The following is a 19,433-nucleotide window of genomic DNA, read 5'->3' on the forward strand; positions in this document are numbered from 1 at the left end:
GCACACGGGTTCGAGCCCTGGTCTGCGAAGATTCCCACATGCCGCGGAGCAACTAAGCCCATGCGCCACAACTACTGAGCCTGCGCTCTAGAGCCCGCGAGCCACAGCTATTGAAGCCCACGTACCTAGAGCCCATGCTCTGCCACAAGAGAAGCCACTGCAATCAGAAGCCCGTGCACCACAACGAAGAGTAGCCCCCGCTCGCCACAACTAGAGAAAGCCCACGCACAGCAACGAAGACCCAACGCAGCCAAAAATATAAATAATCTTAAGGAAAAAAAAAAAATCTTTTTCTTAAAATAACTTTTCTTCCTATGTCACAGGGTCACCATCTACCTAATCTCCCTCTCCCATGCCTAGTATTTTAAATCAGGAGTCAGCAAACTATGGCACAGTCTGTTTTTTCTATGGCCTACAAGCTAAGGATAGCTTTTACATTTCTAACATGTTGTAAAAATTTTAAAAACAAACAATAAAGAATATACTACAGTGGCCATATGCTGTCCACAAATCCTAAAATATTTACTATCTGGCCTTTAACAGAAAAAGTTTGCTGACCCCTGTTTTATTTTATTTTATTTTATTTTTTTTTGCGGTATGCGGGCCTCTCACTGTTGTGGCCTCTCCCATTGCAGAGCACAGGCTGCGGACGCGCAGGCTCAGCGGCCATGGCTCACGGGCCCAGCCGCTCCGCGGCATGTGGGATCTTCCCGGACCAGGGCACGAACCCGTGTCTCCTGCATCGGCAGGCGGATTCTCAACCACTGCGCCACCAGGGAAGCCCTGACCCCTGTTTTAAATGGTCATCAAATTCTTTGACCCTTTCTCTTCCTAATATTTTAAATGGTCACCACTGCTCTCAAATTTGACTTCTTTCTGCACCAGCGCCCCAAATCTGGCACACTGTCTTGTCTCCAAGATACATAAATACATATTTGTGGTATAATAAATACATATTTGGTTTTTGCCACTCCTACCCCCTTCCTTACTTCGTCCTATGTGTCTCTTCCATTTGGCTGTTCCTGAGTTGTATCCTTTTTAATAAAACTGTAATCAGAAGTATGGCACTTTCCTGGATTCTGTGAGTCATTCAAATGAATTACTGAACCTGTGGGAGCTGCTGCATTTGTAGTCAGCCAGGCAGAAGCGGGTATCCCTGGAGACCTCACGTGCTCACGTCTGAAGTGGGGGCAGTCTTGTAGGACAACAATGACTGTGCTAACTCGAGGTAGTTAGTATTAGAACTGTTGAACTGAATTGTAGGAAACCTGGATGATATCCACCTTGCACACTGGCATTAGACTTCTCATGTTACAAACCAATTCAGATCATTTCATTACCCTGCCTAAATACCACTGAAGGTTTTCCACAATGCATAGGATAACTCCAGTTTCTTCACCTAGTTTTATATATATGTATTCGTCATATTTATTTATATTTTTCTACTATAACTGTCCTTGATTGACATCTTGAAATAGCCTTTTGCTATAACTCCTTCTACTAAGAATGCTTTCAGTAGAAAATCATGTTTATGGAAGGCATTTACTTCATTAAAGTAGATAATACTATTTATAGAAAACATATAACTATAATATACTATAATAACTGTGAAAAGGTAAGAAAATATATTTATGGTGAAAAATTGGATTTTACATTTATTTATGCTATCAAATAACATTTAAATATGATACCTTAAAACTCTTTCTAGTTTCCAGCTACCAAAAAAGGAAATCAGATAAAAGCAATCTTTAAGGACCCTTCTAGTTTTAAAATTCTATTATTTTAATCATGTGATCTATTTCTTTAATATTTATTTTTCTGTTATCCTGCCTTGCAGTATACTTTTTAATTCTATAGTTCAATAGAGGGATAATTTGTTGTTGGTTATAAATAAATTCATATGAAATGACCTGAAAACCTATTTAAAAAGCAATCAGTGAAAGTAAATATTGGATTTCTTCATGTTAAATCTGAAAATCCATCACTATTCTTGCTTTTTACTTTATTTGCTGCTTAACATATCTCAACAGTGAATCTATCATATCAACATAGTCATCATGATCCAAGCTGCAAATAATAGAGAGTGTCAGTGTCAATTTTGCTTTCTCACACTTGCTTCCCTTCACTTCATCTGATTTTAATAATCCCTGTCAAACCACAAACAGTCCAAATTACCTTCATGACACAGAAGCTTTCAAGGAGCAGACAGAATCTCAACTTTCATTTAGCAACTACAAAAGAAAGCTGTCCAGCTGGACAAATATTATTTCCACACTTGACAATCTCTACAGTTGAGCGTGCATTTTAATTTTAACTAAACCTGCCAGGAGTTTGATATGAGCTTCTTGTTTTGTGTAGATTGACTTATAGGCTTATCAGACCAATGACTGTAATTGTGATGAAAGAACCCAGTATTTTTCTACTAAAAGATGAATCATATACCAAAGCTGAGGGACCAAAATGAACATATAAGAGGCAATGTGGAGGCATGGATTATAGAAAGAATACTTAAATTAGGTGCTTTAATTACTAAATAAAGTCTAAAGATACAGAACACATTCTTTGAAAGAACTAATAAGTAAAAATAAAATGTGAAACATTAAAATTTTATACATAGATACCATTGATAAACAATCCTAAGAATGAAAAATAAAGAGATTTTAAAAATTGTTTTGGATTGACTCAACTTCAAAGTCAAATTTCTAGAATAGTTCTTTGTGTGAAATTATAATAAAACTGACATTCTTGACAAGATATTAGGAAGTCCACTCTATACTAATCAACATGCCCTTGTACACACAATGTGAAACTTTGAAAAAAGTCAGAGTAAAAATGAATAATAAGTTTGTAGAGGAGTAGTAGAATAAATGTTACCTGCAAAACTATACATAAACTATTATATCTTTGAAGCTTAATTTATTAAACTTAAATCTAAATGTTTCAAATGGTAAGATATTTCTGGGAACATCTTCTAAGCTAGGCCTGAATTCTTCCTATAGTTATAGAACCTCAAAATTGCCAAATGTCAGTCTTCCATCCAACCTGCCACACTCCACACTGGTCCCAGGCACTTCCTTCCCCAAAGGAAGTGCTATTAGGGCACTGTTTCTCCCTAAATCTGTCCTGGACACCACAGCTCAGTTTCCTTTACCAGTCCCTTTTTCTGTCTCTTTCCTGTCGTCCTCTGACCGAACAATTTCATCCGTATCCATGTCTTCTGCTACAACTTGGGTTTGGAGCTCCTGTTCTAACTGTCCAACTCCACACTGGATAACTCCTGTGGATGTCCCACAGGCACCCAAACTCAATATGCCCCAAACAATTTTATTATCTTCCCTCTAAAAGGTCTTCATTTTCTTGAGGTCCCTCTGATAGTTAACAGCACCACTATCAACCTAGGCACTCATGTCAGAAATGTGGGAGTCATCCCCCATGTTCTAATGTTCTCTCACCAGTCCCACAGCCAGATGGTTAGTTTGCTTTCATATTTGTCATATCCAACCCTGTTTTCATATTGCTTCTGTGTTCATCCAAAATCCAAACTGCTGGATTAGTACAGCAGTTTGCTAAAGTGTTTCCCTATTTTTTGCATTATCTCCTAATTCATTCTCTATCCTACCACCAGAATGATCTTTGTAAAGGTGAGAGAGGAATCAGTGTTCATAGCAAGATTTTAATTCTAAGTGACTGGTAGAAAAGACATACTCTCAGACGAAAGAGAAAAATCAGAGGAAAGAGTTAACTTTTAATTTGTAGGGGGAAAGGGAGTGTTCATTTTGGAAATAATGAATTTGAAGTGTAAGAATTACAATAAAGCAATCATTTGGAAAAGGGGGAATGGGATTTGGGAAGGAGGGGATGAAGCATATATACATCAAAGGATTATAGAATTCATTCATCCAAACTAGGACCTTTTTTTTTTGAATAAAAAGGGTACTGAAGATAATTTAAATTATGTAATATTTTGAGATGGATAGTTACAAATCAAGTAAGTAGCTTTATAATATTTGTGGACCTAAGTAATACTTATATTCAAAATAACGTTCTTTCAAAAAATTCCTCTATCTATGCCCATTGAAGTAAAAAAAATCTTTATATTGTTTTAACATTAAAAATATAAAAACAGATGATTCTTGGTACATTTCATATACTTTAATCAATTTCTTAGTTGTGTCTGCCTCTCACAGTTATTTTTCTGAAGAATGTATTTTTAAAAATACAATTGTATTATTTTTATAATTTTCCAAGATACAATTTACGGTTAGTAAATTTTAAGGTGTTGACACCTTCAAGTGACTCTTCTGTATACTTTTTCTCAGGTGCAAGTCTACCTGGTAAATTTATTAAGTTCAGAGCAAATTCACTAGTGGAAAATATCACCAATTTTAATTTTTAATAATGAAATACATAAATACTCTAGCCAAAATATTTTTACAGTTTCTATTTTTGTGCATCTATGCAAAGTACCTTTTTGGACTAATAACATAAGACAAATTTATCAAATAAATATATATGCTTATTTTCAATGTTTTGCTAAATTTATTTATTTAACATCTTTATTGGAGTATAATTGCTTTACAATGGTGTGTTAGTTTCTGCTGTATAACAAAGTGAATCAGCTATATGCATACATATATCCCCATATCCACTTCCTCTTGCGTCTCCCTCCCACCCTCCTTATCCCACCCCTCTAGGTGGTCACAAAGCACCGAGCTGATCTCCCTGTGCTATGCAGCTGTTTCCCACTAGCTATTTATTTTACATTTGGTAGTGTATATGTCAATGTTACTCTCTCACTTCATCCCAGCTTACCCTTCCCCCTCCCCATGTCCTCAAGTCCATTCTCTACATCAGTGTCTTTATTCCTGTCCTGCCCTTAGGTCCATCAGAACCATTTTTTTAAAATTCCATATATATGTGTTAGCATACAGTATTTGTTTTTCTCTTTCTGACTTACTTCACTCTGTATGACAGTCTGTAGGTTCATCCACCTCACTACAAATAACTCAATTTCATTTCTTTTTATGGCTGAGTAATATTCCATTATATATATGTGCCACATCTTCTTTATCCATTCATCCGATGATGGACACTTATGTTGCTTCCATGTCCCAGCTATTGTAAATAGTGTGGTACATGACTCTTTTTGAATTATGGTTTTCTCAGGATATATGCCCAGTAGTGGGATTGCTGGGTCATATGGTAGTTCTATTTTTATGTTTTGCTAAATTTAGGTACTGCAAACTTGTAGGCTTTTCCAGGTTAACTTCATTCTGAACCATAATATAAATTTATTTAATTAAAAATATGAACTCCATCAAAATATTTTCCCCATAAGCGTAGGTACTTCAAAACACAATTATGTAATTTCACAATTAAATTTTATACATCATTCGAGTTCTTTTTTTTTTTTTTTTTTTTTTGCGGTACGCAGGCCTCTCACTGTTGTGGCCTCTCCCGTTGCAGAGCACAGGCTCTGGACACGCAGGCTCAGCAGCCATGGCTCACGGGCCCAGCTGCTCCGTGGCAAGCGGGATCTTCGCGGACCAGGTCACGAACCCCTGTCCCCTGCATCGGCAGGCGGACTCTCAACCACTGTGCCACCAGGGAAGCCCCATTTGAGTTCTTATAAATTAATTTGTTCAGTTTCCCATTTGATTTCATGGAGAAACATTTCAAGGTCCTCCTATTTGCAAGCTTTGTGTTCAATAATTGCAATTCCCTAAAAGCATCACATAAACTGAATTTTTTGCCTTCTACTTGTTAAATGCTTTGACTAAAAATTTCTAGTAGATTTTGCAGAAACTGCACCAAAATTTAGAGAACATTTTTACAAAAGTATTTAATACCATGGTAGGATATTTTCATTGATTTATAAACTTACTCTTCAAAGTCTTAAAAATTTCTAAAATCCCACATCTATGTCTTTATTCCTGTCCTGATCAGAACCATTTTTTTTTTAGATTCCATATATATGTGTTAGAGAGAAAGTGTATACTGCCATGCTTCAGTTATTTTTATTTTATCAGATCACTCTAACCATAAACATTTCCAGGCTGGGGAGTTCCCTAGTGGTCCAGTGGCTAAGACTCCACACTACCAATGCAGGGGGCCCAGGTTCAATCCCTAGTCAGGGAACTAGATCCGACAGGCCACAACTAAAGATCCTGTATGCCACAAGGAATATCGAAGATCCCACGTGCCACAACTAAGATGGGGCACAGTCAAGTTAATAAATAAATAAATATTTTTAAAAATTTTCCAGGCTGGTTATTTCATGTATGTATAAACATATTTGTACTCTTTTAGAACTATATCTTCTATTTAGATTGGTAGATTTTATAGATTTCTTAGAGGCAATTATGAATTGCACAAATATGTGCATCACAACATATTCTAAGTATAGTTCTTTCTATAGGTTCTAAATTTATATTAAAAATTGTATGATGTTATGTTCTACCTCAACTTTTTTTTTTTTTTTTTTTTGGTCTGCACAGGATCTTAGTTCCCTGACCAGGGATGGAACCTGGGCCCCCTGCTGTGGAAGCACAGAGTCTTAACCACTCTGTTGGGACCATCAGGGAAGTCCCAACATATTTTTAATATCACCAAGACCAAACAATTTTATCATGTATGTTGCAGTTTGTAATTCAATTTACAATAGATAGTATTCACAATAATATCAAGTGTTTCACCTTTTATAGAACGAACTTCTAAATGCTTTACTTTGATGCCATGTATTAGACAAGAAACTTGAACCATTATTGGAATTAATTGATTTTTTTACTAGAAATATCCAATGATATTGAGGTAAAAGTGGCATTATTTAAGTGTTAGTAAAGTTCTTTTAATAGAGCCAATACATTAACAGCTATTGTTTCACCTTTCATACATGCACAAGAAAACCTGAAGCTGAAGATGAGAGAAATTAATTTAGTACAGTCACTTGATCTAATTGAAAAGTCATGTTTCATAAAGTGGTACACAAATGTACCTTCTGCAGCTAAGTATTAAAATGTTGCATTTTCAGGCATGGTCTTAAGACTATGCAATAGACGTTGATGCTTCTATGTCTTCTTTTTTTTTCTTTAGTATTTTTATTTATTTATTTATTTGTTTGTTTATTTGGCTGCACCAGGTCTTAATTTGGGCACACGGGATCTTCCTTGCAGCATGCGGGGTCTTTAGCCGCAGCACGTGGGATCTAGTTCCCTGACCAGGGATTGAACCCGGGCCCCCTGTGCTGGGAACACAAGAGTTTAACCGCGGGACCACCAGGGAAATCCCTCTATGTCTTCTTGTTTTCATGTGTTCTGTGATATCATTATAGCCCCCATAGTGTGAGTTGCACATTAATTATTTTCGGCAAGTGTAATGAAATTTAGTACTAACTATTAAATGTACACTGTTATTTTCTTTTGTTTTTTTTCTAAATCACTGTCACCAAGTGGTTATTACAAAATAAAAATGTGTTACCCAACAGTAAAATAAATAGTTGTAGATTTATATCATATGATATGTAATAAAATCCTTGCAGCAATAGAGAGCTCAGATTATATTCACTCTGGCAAAACTGAATAAAGGATGGGAAATGTGCAATCCACAGGCCAAAGTAACCACAGGGCTCGGTACAACTGGCTGTGCATCAAGTGGCCAGCAGAGCCAGCAGCATAAAATAGTTCTGCCACCACCATCCCCTAAGATCTGAAGAAGCTAGCTGTATCTAACTGCTCATGCCAGAGTGCATTTACTTTATCAGCAAGCACCCTTCCTGCTCTCCTTGCAAAAGATGTGTTAGCTTATATTACTTCTGGAAAGGAACTGGAAAAGATAAATGGGATTTGGCCAATTTAACCATATGTTAAAGTGAGAATTCTGTTCACTGTACTGGTGTCTCACATATGAGAACATGCCAGGATGTAGACAAACAAGGTGTAGGTCTACCTAAACCTATCCTAGTTTATTTATATGTAACTATTAAATAATACTTCATTCAAAAATGAAAAATCTGAGGCAAACGCTAAACCAATGAAATACTGATAAAAGGCCTAAAATGGGACTATCCTGGGCAAACTGGATATATAATGTGACGTCAGTACATGGGATATTTTAATATCAATATAACATATATAAAATGAAAGCACACGTATGAAAAATGACAATCTAGCTCTGTATGGCATGAGATGGAAAGATTTCTAGAATGCTATAGTATTTTATTTTAAAAAGTAAGTTGTAGAATTATATATGCATCATGATACAGTATAATACTTCTGAAAAAAAGCCAATCATCCCCCAATTCAGGAAGGGTACTCAACAAACTATCAATAGTGCTAAGCTGTGGGTGGTAGAACTAAAAAGGAACAGGGAAAAGGAAAGATCTACTCTTTATAATCTAGTTTTGTTTGAATTTATTAGAATGAGCATCACTTTTGACACATGTGAAACAAAAACAAAAAAAAATATTACAAGGCATTATCTAATTTAATATCAACTGAGTGGTACAAGTAACAAATGATCTAGAAGTCCTGCAGAGGGACATTCCCTTTGGGCAGAGGAAAATAGAGAAGTCAAGCCTCCAAGAAAAAGGAAGATAAAGGTGGGAGCCCAGTGATCTTGCAAAATCCATAGCCTCACAGGCCCCACAGCTGATGACACAGTCTCTCACTGTATATAGATTGACGTGCTCTCCAATTCTGAGAATGATCCAACAACTAGTGAAGGGAGGACATAAGGAGCCTCAGCCAGACAGTAAGTAGAGAAGTAAATAATGAGTTGGTCTCCTGTTCATTTCCTTCTTCTTCTACAATGTGGGCTCTTACTAACTTCTTATTGCCAATGTGTAATCAGGCCCTCATCTTGAGGTTTCTTTGTATGTAGTGGGACCCTACTCCTAAACCTCAGCCACAGCTGCCTGCTCCACAATGATGAACCACAACCAACAAGGGGTCCCAGTAATTAAAATGGTGAGAACATCCCTGGAGCATATATAGGACTGCTTTAGGGAACTAGAACAGAAAATTCACAAATGAATATAGCGAAAGGTAAAATAGGAATGCTATGGCCAGATGGGTATGCTAAGGCCTTTTTTCCCCCAGAAGGAAAATATTTGTACTTTTATCCTATACAAAACAGGGAGTCATAAAAAGTTTTTCACTAAGGCAGTACATGATTACCACTCTGTAAATATTTATTAAACAGGGTGTTAAGATGATTTTGGTGCGGGGTGAGAGAACAGATGTAGGATGATCAGTTAGGAGGATAGTGAATTAATCCAGATGAAGGTGATGATGAATAGGAAGAGGACAGGACCACGAGAAAAGGAAAGATAGCTTTTGAAATGACTTTCCAAGGTACGACTAGATAGTTTGGGGTCGCTGAGTGAGGCAGGCAATTATAGCTGAGAGAACACCAGCCAGGTGTTACATATCCTAGGCATCAAAAGCTTGGACTTGAGACCCAAGTCACAGGAGAAACCAAACAAGACGATGTGAAAATTAGAGTCATGATAAGAGGCAGAAAACTTGTGGATGTGTCATTAGAAAGTAGCAAAGGGTAAAATCCAGGGTGTGCTGCCACTTCCTTGGCAATAAAAATGACTAATTATGACAGGATAGCTAAGAAACAGAGGTGGACATTGTACAGATCAGGGCATCTTGTTGTCAAAGGCTCTTACAGTCTTGAAGAAGGCAGCTATAGATACTATGCAGTGCATGCTCATGGTAGCCTTCAAGAAGCTAGCTGAGGAGTGGTGACTACTATGGGTGCCCATAAGGTTTTCTGCTGGGTAGGGCCACAGGATAGGCCAGGGTAGTAAGATGAGGCTATAGGGAAATTTAAGTACTAAGGGTTAAATTATAACAAAGGAATTCTGAAATTTTAATCTGGATGATAGAAGAGTAGTTTATGGATAGATTTTTAAAACTTAGGAGGAGAATGTTTAGCAAGAAGGCATAGCAAATTCAGTTTTAGACATGACAATTTTGAATGGATTATACAAATGGTAATGTCCAGAATAGAGATGGGTTAGATATATGAGGGGAATGCATGAGAAAACAGAGTGTTCGTAATGTCACACTGAAGTTCAGGAGACCAAGACCCAGACAGTATGTTTCAAACTTTTTGAACTATGACCTACAAGGTTAAAAAAGTGCATTGCAACCTAATGTGTAGGTGTACACACATATCTTAAAGAAAAGCTCCATGAAACATTGCTTATCCTTAATACTTGCTTTGATATTTTCTATTCTATTCCTCCTTTTCCTCCTCTTCCTTCTTCTCCTCCTCCTTCTCCTTCTTCTTATTCTTTTTTTTAAATGTTGCCCAAAGCCTCTAAATTGATTTCAGCACCTTCCTTTTGGCTTAGAGATTTTTAGATTAAAGAGACCTTTGTGATTATTTTGTAGAACCACCTGCAAAGATACAACTGATAAATCCAGAAGATATATTCTTTGAGAAAGAGTAAAAAAGAGAAAATCAGAAAATTAAAGATCACTTGGGAACCACTAATGGGGGTAAGGGAAAAGCCAAAGAAGATACAGAAAGTAGTCATAGGATAGAAAAGACTAGTACCAAAGAGGACGGTGTTGAAAAAAGGAATGGGTGGTCAACAAAAGCTTTTTTCCGTTCATGTCTTTGCCTCTACTGCAGTATTTCTCAAAGTGTAGTTGAAGACACTAATTTAAGCAGAATTACCTTGGCCACTTGTTAAAAATTCGAATACCTGGGTGGGCCTCATCCCAGGCCTAGTGAACTGAACTTTCTGGGTGTGTGTCTTGGAATTGACAATTAAAAGTTTCCCAGGATATTCTTTCCACCAAGGATTTTTATCTCAGTGCCTTTCACAAATCAGCTTTCAAAATGGTATTTTATATAGGAACATGCAATCTCACTTCACACATTAGATGTATTCTTAAATAGTTGCTAAGTAAGTACTTGCACACTAAACCATTATCCCCCCTGAAGACTACCGTGATTAACTTCAGAATTATGTCTACCCAGAAGGAAACAAACAAGCTTCCAAAGCATTCAGCCTTCAAATAAACATTCTTCATCCTGATTTTTCTGTACTACTTATGCCAGTGGCTGGCCAAATGGGCTTACAATCCTCATTATCTTTATTCAGTTTAAAAGCATATACTATATTTTAAAATTCACTATACTGCTACATATTTCATTTTGATTTTGAATTGAGTGCTTTGGACTTAACTAGTTAAGTATCCCAATCAAGTGGCATTTAGCAGAACTCACAGGCAGGAAGTGCAACAAGGAGAAAGTTTTCAGAAAAATACAAAAACTAAAGTTTATGATTTGGACTCTAACACCAAAGATATCCCTTTATGTGGTAAGCCCTGCTAACAAAAATATTTGTCAAGTTATTACCAATTGACAACCAAGAAGTATGAGACGTGACTCTAAGATAAGAATCATAACTAACAACAACAGCAACTACTACTACAGTAGATAACATTTATTCACTTATCTCATATCAGGCTCTGTTTTAAAACCTTTCCATGGATTAACTCATTTCATCTTCACAACAATAGTGTGAAGTAAGTACCATTTTAGACCTTATTTCCCAGATGATGCAGCTGAGATGCAGAGAGCTATGTAACCCTCCTAGGGTCCCACAGCTAGAAATAGGAGCTGAGATTCAAACATAGGCATCCGGTCTAGAGTCTGTACTCAAAGGCAGTGTGCTACAATGTGATTGCAAGAAAGTCTCAGATGTTGAAGTAGTTAGCTGCCCAGTAGAAAGAAAGACTTGCTGTTTATGGTCTGGGATTTTTTCTTTTTCTGTTCTTTATACAAGTGATTTCAAGATAACTTGGGTCTATAGTGGATCCCTGTTCACATTATACATGATAATGTGATACTGGGGTGGAGCCTGAGAGTCTGCATTTCTAACAAGTTCCCAGGTAATGGTGATACTGCTGGCTTGGGGCCACATTTTGAGTAGCAGGGGATCAGAGTATGAGATCTGGAGTAACAATGCTAGTGTTGGAATCCTAGCTCCATTACTTACTAGTTTTATAACCTTCTCCTTGTGTGCCTCTACCATATCTGTAAAATAGTGAGATCATTAAAGTGTTGTTATGAGGATTACATGAGATAATCCATGGATATTATTTAGAACATAGAACATATTCTATGATACTACTTAGAACATATTTGCTGGAACACAGAAAGCACTCAATAAATATACCTCTTAATCTTATAGAAAACTATTAAAAGCATATATTGTATCCCATTAGAAAGCCATTTATAGAATTGACTGACATAGCAGAAACACTAAATAAAATTCTATCATTTTTTTTCCAGGCAGTCACTAGAACATCACTGTACACTGAAGGACATTTAATATATAAGTTAGACCCACTATCCAACTTTATTAATTATATAAACCTGAAACTACTCTAAATGAATTTGTATAAAGCTGGCTTTGGTCTATACTATTTAAAGAGATTATTTTGTTTCTATGCCAGAAAACTTTTTTATATTGCAGGTGTATACTGACTTCCAACTCATTTATTTGAATAGCTTTCTCTGAATTTAGAAATAGGCATTTTTGTTTTAAAAATGCATTTTTACTAAACAGAAATCAGAACTAGTATTAGTGTAAACAATAATAATGATTTTAAACATTTGTTCAAACAAGGGCACTAGCATAGTTTAGATGAATTTGGATGAGTTAGTCAAAACCTTCACAGACAACTGTATACATTTTTCAAACCACTGTACAATGCAGCATAATTACCTCTTGCTATTGAGAACTGGGGCTTAGAAAGATTATTACTTGTCAGAATTTGATGATTTAACAGTGATGTGATATGGGAGAATCCAGTGGGGAAGAAAAGTAAAGTCAGAACCAGAAATGAAAACTGTTAGAAATTTCTCAAATTCAACACTGCTTGAAAATTAAAGAGATAGAAGGCAGTGAATGGAGTACAACTAGGAAAAAAAGATTAATGTCCCCCCCAGTCATTGATAAAAACCAAGAAGGTTAAACCTGCAGGTTCAATCAAGGAGGAGATGAGAACTATGAAGTGTTTTAGGTTGCCCAGTATCTTTATGAGTCAGCAAGAAAAGATCAGTAAACAATTTGCCTCTCTTTTCACCGTTTATTTCTCAAACACAGGTGATGAAAAAGACAATTGTGGGACAGATTCTGATATGTTTATTGTTCTAAATTAAAACTATATTCAACATATGACCTGCCCTGTGAAATCATGAAAGATGAGAATCAAGGAAAAGGGTGGAATTTGGGTGAGGAGATTATTATTTCCCTCCTCTCTCCCTTTCTCTCTTTCCTTGCAGAATGGGGTAAGGAAGGCTCCAGGTTCCTCCTTTAATGTCCAGCGTGGTACTAGAATTTTTTTTTAACATTCAGCACAACATATCAGATTTTACTCTATATTTTGCTTTGTATAACAAGTGTTACTTTAAAAAATAAGATTTTACCCCCTGCTTAAAAGTGCTTCTATAAAGGACTGGCATACGGAAAATTTTAAGGCAGGGTTACCTATACTTAATTACACTGAATAAGGATTCTTCTATTGAAATAATTATCAGGTTTAACTTGTACTTTTAGTGAAAAAAAAAATTGTTGGAATTGTGATTCTTTTTTTTTTTTTTTTTTTTTTTTTCGGTATGTGGGCCTCTCACTGTTGTGGCCTCTCCCGTTGCGGAGCACAGGCTCCGGACGCGCAGGCCTAGCGGCCATGGCTCACGGGCTTAGTTGCTCCGCGGCATGTGGGATCTTCCCGGACCAGGGCACGAACCCGTGTCTCCTGCATCGGCAGGCGGATTCTCAACCACTGCGCCACCAGGGAAGCCCTGGAATTGTGATTCTTAACATCTAGAGATGTTAACCAACAAGATCGGAGGGTTTGCATTAGAGGAACAAGAAAACAATTATACCAACATCATATTTTGTTATTTGGGTTTACAATGGTCTGAATCAAATTCCTGAAAAACAGAAATTTACCAAAATGCATGAGCTAACTTCTTCCACTTACAAGGCAGGTATTAGCTGTCTCTCAATAACACAGAAGCAAGGAATTCCACTTTAGTGTGACCTATTTATGCCTCTTAGATTCATCATATGCATTTTTTAATGACCTCAAACCAAAGGAAATGTAGAAACCTATTTGAAAAGCTGACATTAAGGTTGTGACACCAACCAAAACAACAAGAGAATCTAAAGTTAAACTGACACACAATCCCCAAATCAGTCTGTTACACTCCTAATTTAAAAAACAGTTACTATGTGAAATAGTGATGGCATGTCAGCCTCTGCTTTGAAACTCCTGAATTTTGTCATTTGGTGTTTGTGTCACAACCTTAATATTATTTAAATATACTTTTAATATCTATTATTTAAAAAATATCTTTGAATTGAAGATACTCTAGCTTTGAAGAAGCCAACCTCAAAGCACTGCATGCCACTTTTATTAGAAGTGGTGCATAAAACATTTCCTGTTGACAAATCTAATTCATTAAAAGGTGAGATGGATGCATTTTAAAATAACTGGCTGGCATCATTATCTGCAACACCTTTTATAAATTATTCCTCTTTTCCCTTTTGACTGAACTTGTCACAGTTCCCTTTCAGCGTCTGAGTGTTATGCCTCATAGTCAATGCTTTCAACATGTTTAGACAAGTCATAAGTTAAACAAGCAGTGGTACTTTATTTTCTAGAAATGAGAAAGGGTAGCTGAAATACAGATTATTTCAGTCAATTCATTGATTTTTAACTAAAGACAAGTAAAGTCAGTTAGTGGTGGTTTCATCTTACACAAAGGATTTAAAAATAAAGCTATACTGTTTGAGTAGAAGGGAGAATTTGAAAGAAAGGAACATAAAGAGAGACGCTGGCAACCCTACTGCACTATTGTGCAGAAGACTTAGTTTAAAATTGAATTGTGCTTCCCCTGACATCGGAGATCAGGCACATCATAAGGCTGACAGCTGGCTGGCACACTACCTTCCTAAAGGAAAATGCTAACTGCATTTCTCTTAGAGGCCAAAGGAATAGAATTATAGAAGTTTTCAAGCAAACTGGGGAGGCAGAGTACAAATCATTTAAAATATGACAAAAACTATTTCTTACCTAATTTTGTTTCAGAAGACTATAAGAATGAGCTTGTCTTCTAATCCTAAGTAGGTGGTAAATTATTTCCTTATGAGTTGTCAGTAGAAGAGCTGCCCTTTCTTTAGTATCTTCAGCAGTTTTTTTCCACGAAATATACAAAGCACACCTAAAAATAATTAGATACAGCTTTATCGCTGCCACATGGAGGGGGCATAGTCACAACATTAGACATCTACATTGGCAGTGACAGTACTATCATTGTTATAATATACAGACTTGATCCAAGAGATGCTGGAAACACATAAAGACATCCTGAAGTTGGGATACCTTAGAAAACCTTATCAACAAGATGATTCATAGATTATAGGCAAATGGATAATGGATGCACCTAGGAAAATATTCAAAACAGCCCTTTTATTTTCATTGATTTTTCAAATGTTCCTAAAGAAATGTAGATCACAGAAAGTAAGGGATGGTTGCACCATATGAAATAAACAACACCTTTCAATACAATTATGTTTTCTTGTTTAATTACCAGTTGCCCCAGAACTGTTTACTAAAACCATCTTTGGGGTTTCCCTGGTGGTCTAGTTGTTAAGACTCCATGCTTTCAATGCAGGGGGCTCAAGTTCAATCCTGGTTGGGGAACTAAGATCCTACATGACACGTGGCATGGCCAAAAATTTTTTTTTTAATTTTTTTTAAATTAAAAAAAATCTTTCCCCACTCTTCTAGGTTATCTTATTAAAGTAAATTCTGATTCAGTTGATCTGGGGTTGGGATCTGAGATTCTGTGTTTCTAACAACCTCCCAATTCAAGTCACCAAAGAGGTGGGTCTGTGGTCTAAACATTCACTAGTAAGGTTCCACCAATCTATTTGACTTTCCCTGCACCAAAATACACTGTTGTTATTCTTATTTTTTGGCCCTTTGTCTTTCTATATAATTTTAAAATCTTTTGTTAAGTATTCTCTCCTCCCTAACAAAACAGACAGTTAGGAATTTGATTGATCAAATCTTGCGTTTCCCAAGCCATGTGTATTGTATATCATTCCATTTATTAAGGTCTTATTGTCACAAAATAATGCTTTACTATTTTCCCCATGGGAGTTTTGCACATCTCTTGTTATGTCAGATGTATTCCCAGGAACTTCATATTTTGAATGTTAGTATAAATAATCTCTTTGCAAGGGCTTTTTCATGTTTTGTTTATATATGTATATATTTGTATAATTTTTGTATATTGATGTGTTTATCCAGGATATTTTCTCAACTCTTATTACTTTTTCTGTGGTTTTACATCATACATACATAATGAGTTTTACTTCTTCATTGTAAAATCTAAACTTATTTCTTTATCTTGCCTTATTAAAAGAAAAAGAAAAGAAGTCAAATGATAAGTATATTACTTAACAGAAAAATCTATTTTATAATCTGTGATCAGCCAAAATGATCTCTTCATTAGGCTTAGAAAACTAAGAAGAAGGTTCCAAATGCTTCTCTTGATATTTACTGATTGTTCTCATACTTCTTGACTTTCTCTGTGTCTGATATACAAGTGCTTAAATGTTATTAACATCCATTGTCCCAAGCTGACTTCCAGTTGATACTTCATCAGAAACAGACAAAACCCCTCATGGACAACTTGGCTAGTCTAGAAACTAAATTTGAGCAAAACAGGAAACAGAGGAATTATAACAAGAGACATGGTTCAGTTCCGTCTAAGAGCTAAGTGGAGATGCCCACACTAGGGAGCCATTACAGAGATACAATATATTACCTACACTACATAGCTGAAATCACAAGATTTCATGGAAAACCCATAAATAACTGAAATTGCTTTCTTGATAACATTGTCAGCCTGTAGGGTGACTTGTGCTTCTTGATAACTTTCAGCCAATCAGTTCAACCACAGGAAAAAATTAAGACTTACTCTTCCACAAACTGTCAATGTTGTTAATATTGGTTACCTGAGGAAAGGTAAATGTGCCTGATGGTGGGATGGAGAATGGAGTAAAGAAAAAGATGCAGTAACTAAAATAATAATAACGACTACAATAATAATAATAAAAATACAACAAACTGTTTTTTAAAAATGGGTTCAAAGTCCACTAAAATAATAATCATGAAGAAATATAGCAATGCAGAAAATGCTGAAAAGGACAGATGAAAACAGGACCCAAGCACACACGTACACATTACATTGCAGCTGTTTAACAATACGTGCACAAAATTTTTGGTTAGGAAAATCAATAAGCATGAATTTTTCCCCCTTCTCCTCTAGAGATTCCCTTAAAAAGATAAAAAAGGTGTGTGTTGGGGTGAGGGAACAGGATGTAAACTCACAAAAATGAAGAAACTGAGAGAGGCGTCACTACAAATTTGTACAAGGTAAAACAGATGAAAGAGCTTTCATGGTAAAAACAGATTGGAAAAAGCAAAACTCTGGAATGTGTGCAGAGAACGCTGAAATTAAAGGAATGTCCTATATAATTGGCAGAATTGTGGAATAAGAAGTGAAGTTAAAATATGCAATCAATTGACTGCCCAAGAAACACTGAATCTCCCTCCCCTACCTTTTTGTACAGCAACTTCTTTTTTTTTTTCCTTCTCCGTAGTTAAATATCTGACTGTGGGGCTTCCCTGGTGGTGCAGTGGTTGAGAGTCCACCTGCCAATGCAGGGGACATGGGTTTGTGACCTGGTCCACGAAGATCCCACATGCCATGGAGCGGCTAGGCCTGTGAGCCATGGTTGCTAAGCCTGCGCGACCGGAGCCTGTGCTCCACAGCGGGAGAGGCCACAACAGTGAGAGGCCCGCGTACCGCAAAAAAAAAAAAAAAAAATCTGACTGTGAGTTAAAAAAAAAAAAAAAAATGTAAATGGGAAAAGTGTTGTGTTTGAAGATATGAAATAACTATCTACAAAATTAGGGATCTAAAGAGATGGGAGGGAGGGTATTAGGAAAACATGGTGGAGTCGAAGGACTTGAGCTCACCTCCTCAGATGAAAACACCAAAATCAAAACTAATTGTTGAACAACCACTGGAAAAAAGACTGGAACATACCAAAAAAGATATTCCACATTCAAAGACAAAGAAGAAGCCACAACAAGACAGTAGCAGGGGCACTTTCATCATATAATCAAATCCCATACCCTCTGGGTAGGCGAGCCACAAACTGGAAAATAATTATATCACGGGTTCTCCCACAGGAGTGAGAGTTCTGAGCCCCACACCAGGCTTCCCAGCCTGGGGGTCTGGCATCAGGATAAGCCCCCAGAGCATTTGGTATTGAAGGACAGTGGGCCTTGAGTGCAGTAGCTCCACAGGACTGGGGTAAACAGAGACTCCACTGATGGAGGGCACACACAAAGTTTCATGTGCTCTGGAACCCAGGACAAAGCAGTGACTCCATAGGAGCCAGTGCCAGACCTACCTGCAGGTCTTGGAGGGTCTCCTGGGGAGGTGGGGGTCGGCTGTGGCTCACTGTGGAGATAAGGACACTTATAGTAGAGGCCCCAGGGAATATTTAGCATGAGCACTCCTGGACATTGCCATTTTGGCACTGAGAGCTGGCCCCATCCAACAGCCTGCAGGCTCCAGTGCTGGGATGCCTCTGGCCAAACAACCACCAATGTGGGAACACAGCACCACCCATCAGCAGACAGGGTGCTTAAACTCATCCTGAGCCCACAGCTGCCTCTAAACACACCCCTTGACATGGCCCTGGCCGTCAGAGGCGAAGACCCAGCTCCATCCACAAGTGGGCAGGTACCAGTCCCGCCCACCAGAAAGCCTGCACAAGCACCTCGACCAACCTCACCCACCAGGGAGCAGACACCAGAAGCAAGAGGAACTACAATCCTGCAGCCTGTGGAACAGAGAACACAAACGCAGAAAACTAGAGGAAGGGAAGAAAAAGAACTACAAAAACATATCCAAAACAATTAACAAAATGGCAATGAGAACATATATATGGATAATTACCTTAAATGTAAATGGATTAAATGCTCCAACCAAAAGACAAAGACTGGCTGAATGGATACAAAAACAAGACCCATTTATATGTTGTCTACAAGAGACCCACTTCAGATCTAGGAACACATACAGACTGAAAGTCGGGTGACGGAAAGATATTACATGCAAATGAAAATCAAAAGAAAGATGGAGTAGAATACTCATATCAGACAAAATAGATTTTAAAATAAAGACTGTAAACAAAAGACAAAGAAAGACACTACATAATGATCAAGGGATCAATCAAAGAAGAAGATATAACAATTATAATTATATATGCACCCAACATAGGAGTACCTCAATATATAAGGCAAATGCTGATA

The 19,433-nt window shown here is 37.0% G+C and overlaps 1 protein-coding gene across 7 annotated transcripts in view; it reads right to left on the minus strand.

The window, feature by feature from the left end:
- The window catches only part of KIAA0825 (KIAA0825 ortholog), a 420,452-nt gene that overhangs the window by 368,396 nt on the left and 32,623 nt on the right, over positions 1 to 19,433 (minus strand). For 6 of the 7 annotated variants that reach the window (XM_067031329.1, XM_059061435.2, XM_067031331.1 and 3 more), the window contains one exon: positions 15,111 to 15,258. The exons of the other annotated variant lie outside the window; for it this stretch is intronic. The gene's annotated coding sequence lies outside the window, so the exon portion shown is untranslated. The remainder of the gene's footprint in view (positions 1 to 15,110; positions 15,259 to 19,433) is intronic. 7 annotated transcript variants of the gene reach the window in all.

Source organism: Kogia breviceps, chromosome 4, assembly GCF_026419965.1.
Source record: "Kogia breviceps isolate mKogBre1 chromosome 4, mKogBre1 haplotype 1, whole genome shotgun sequence".
Classification (NCBI taxonomy): domain Eukaryota; kingdom Metazoa; phylum Chordata; class Mammalia; order Artiodactyla; family Physeteridae; genus Kogia; species Kogia breviceps.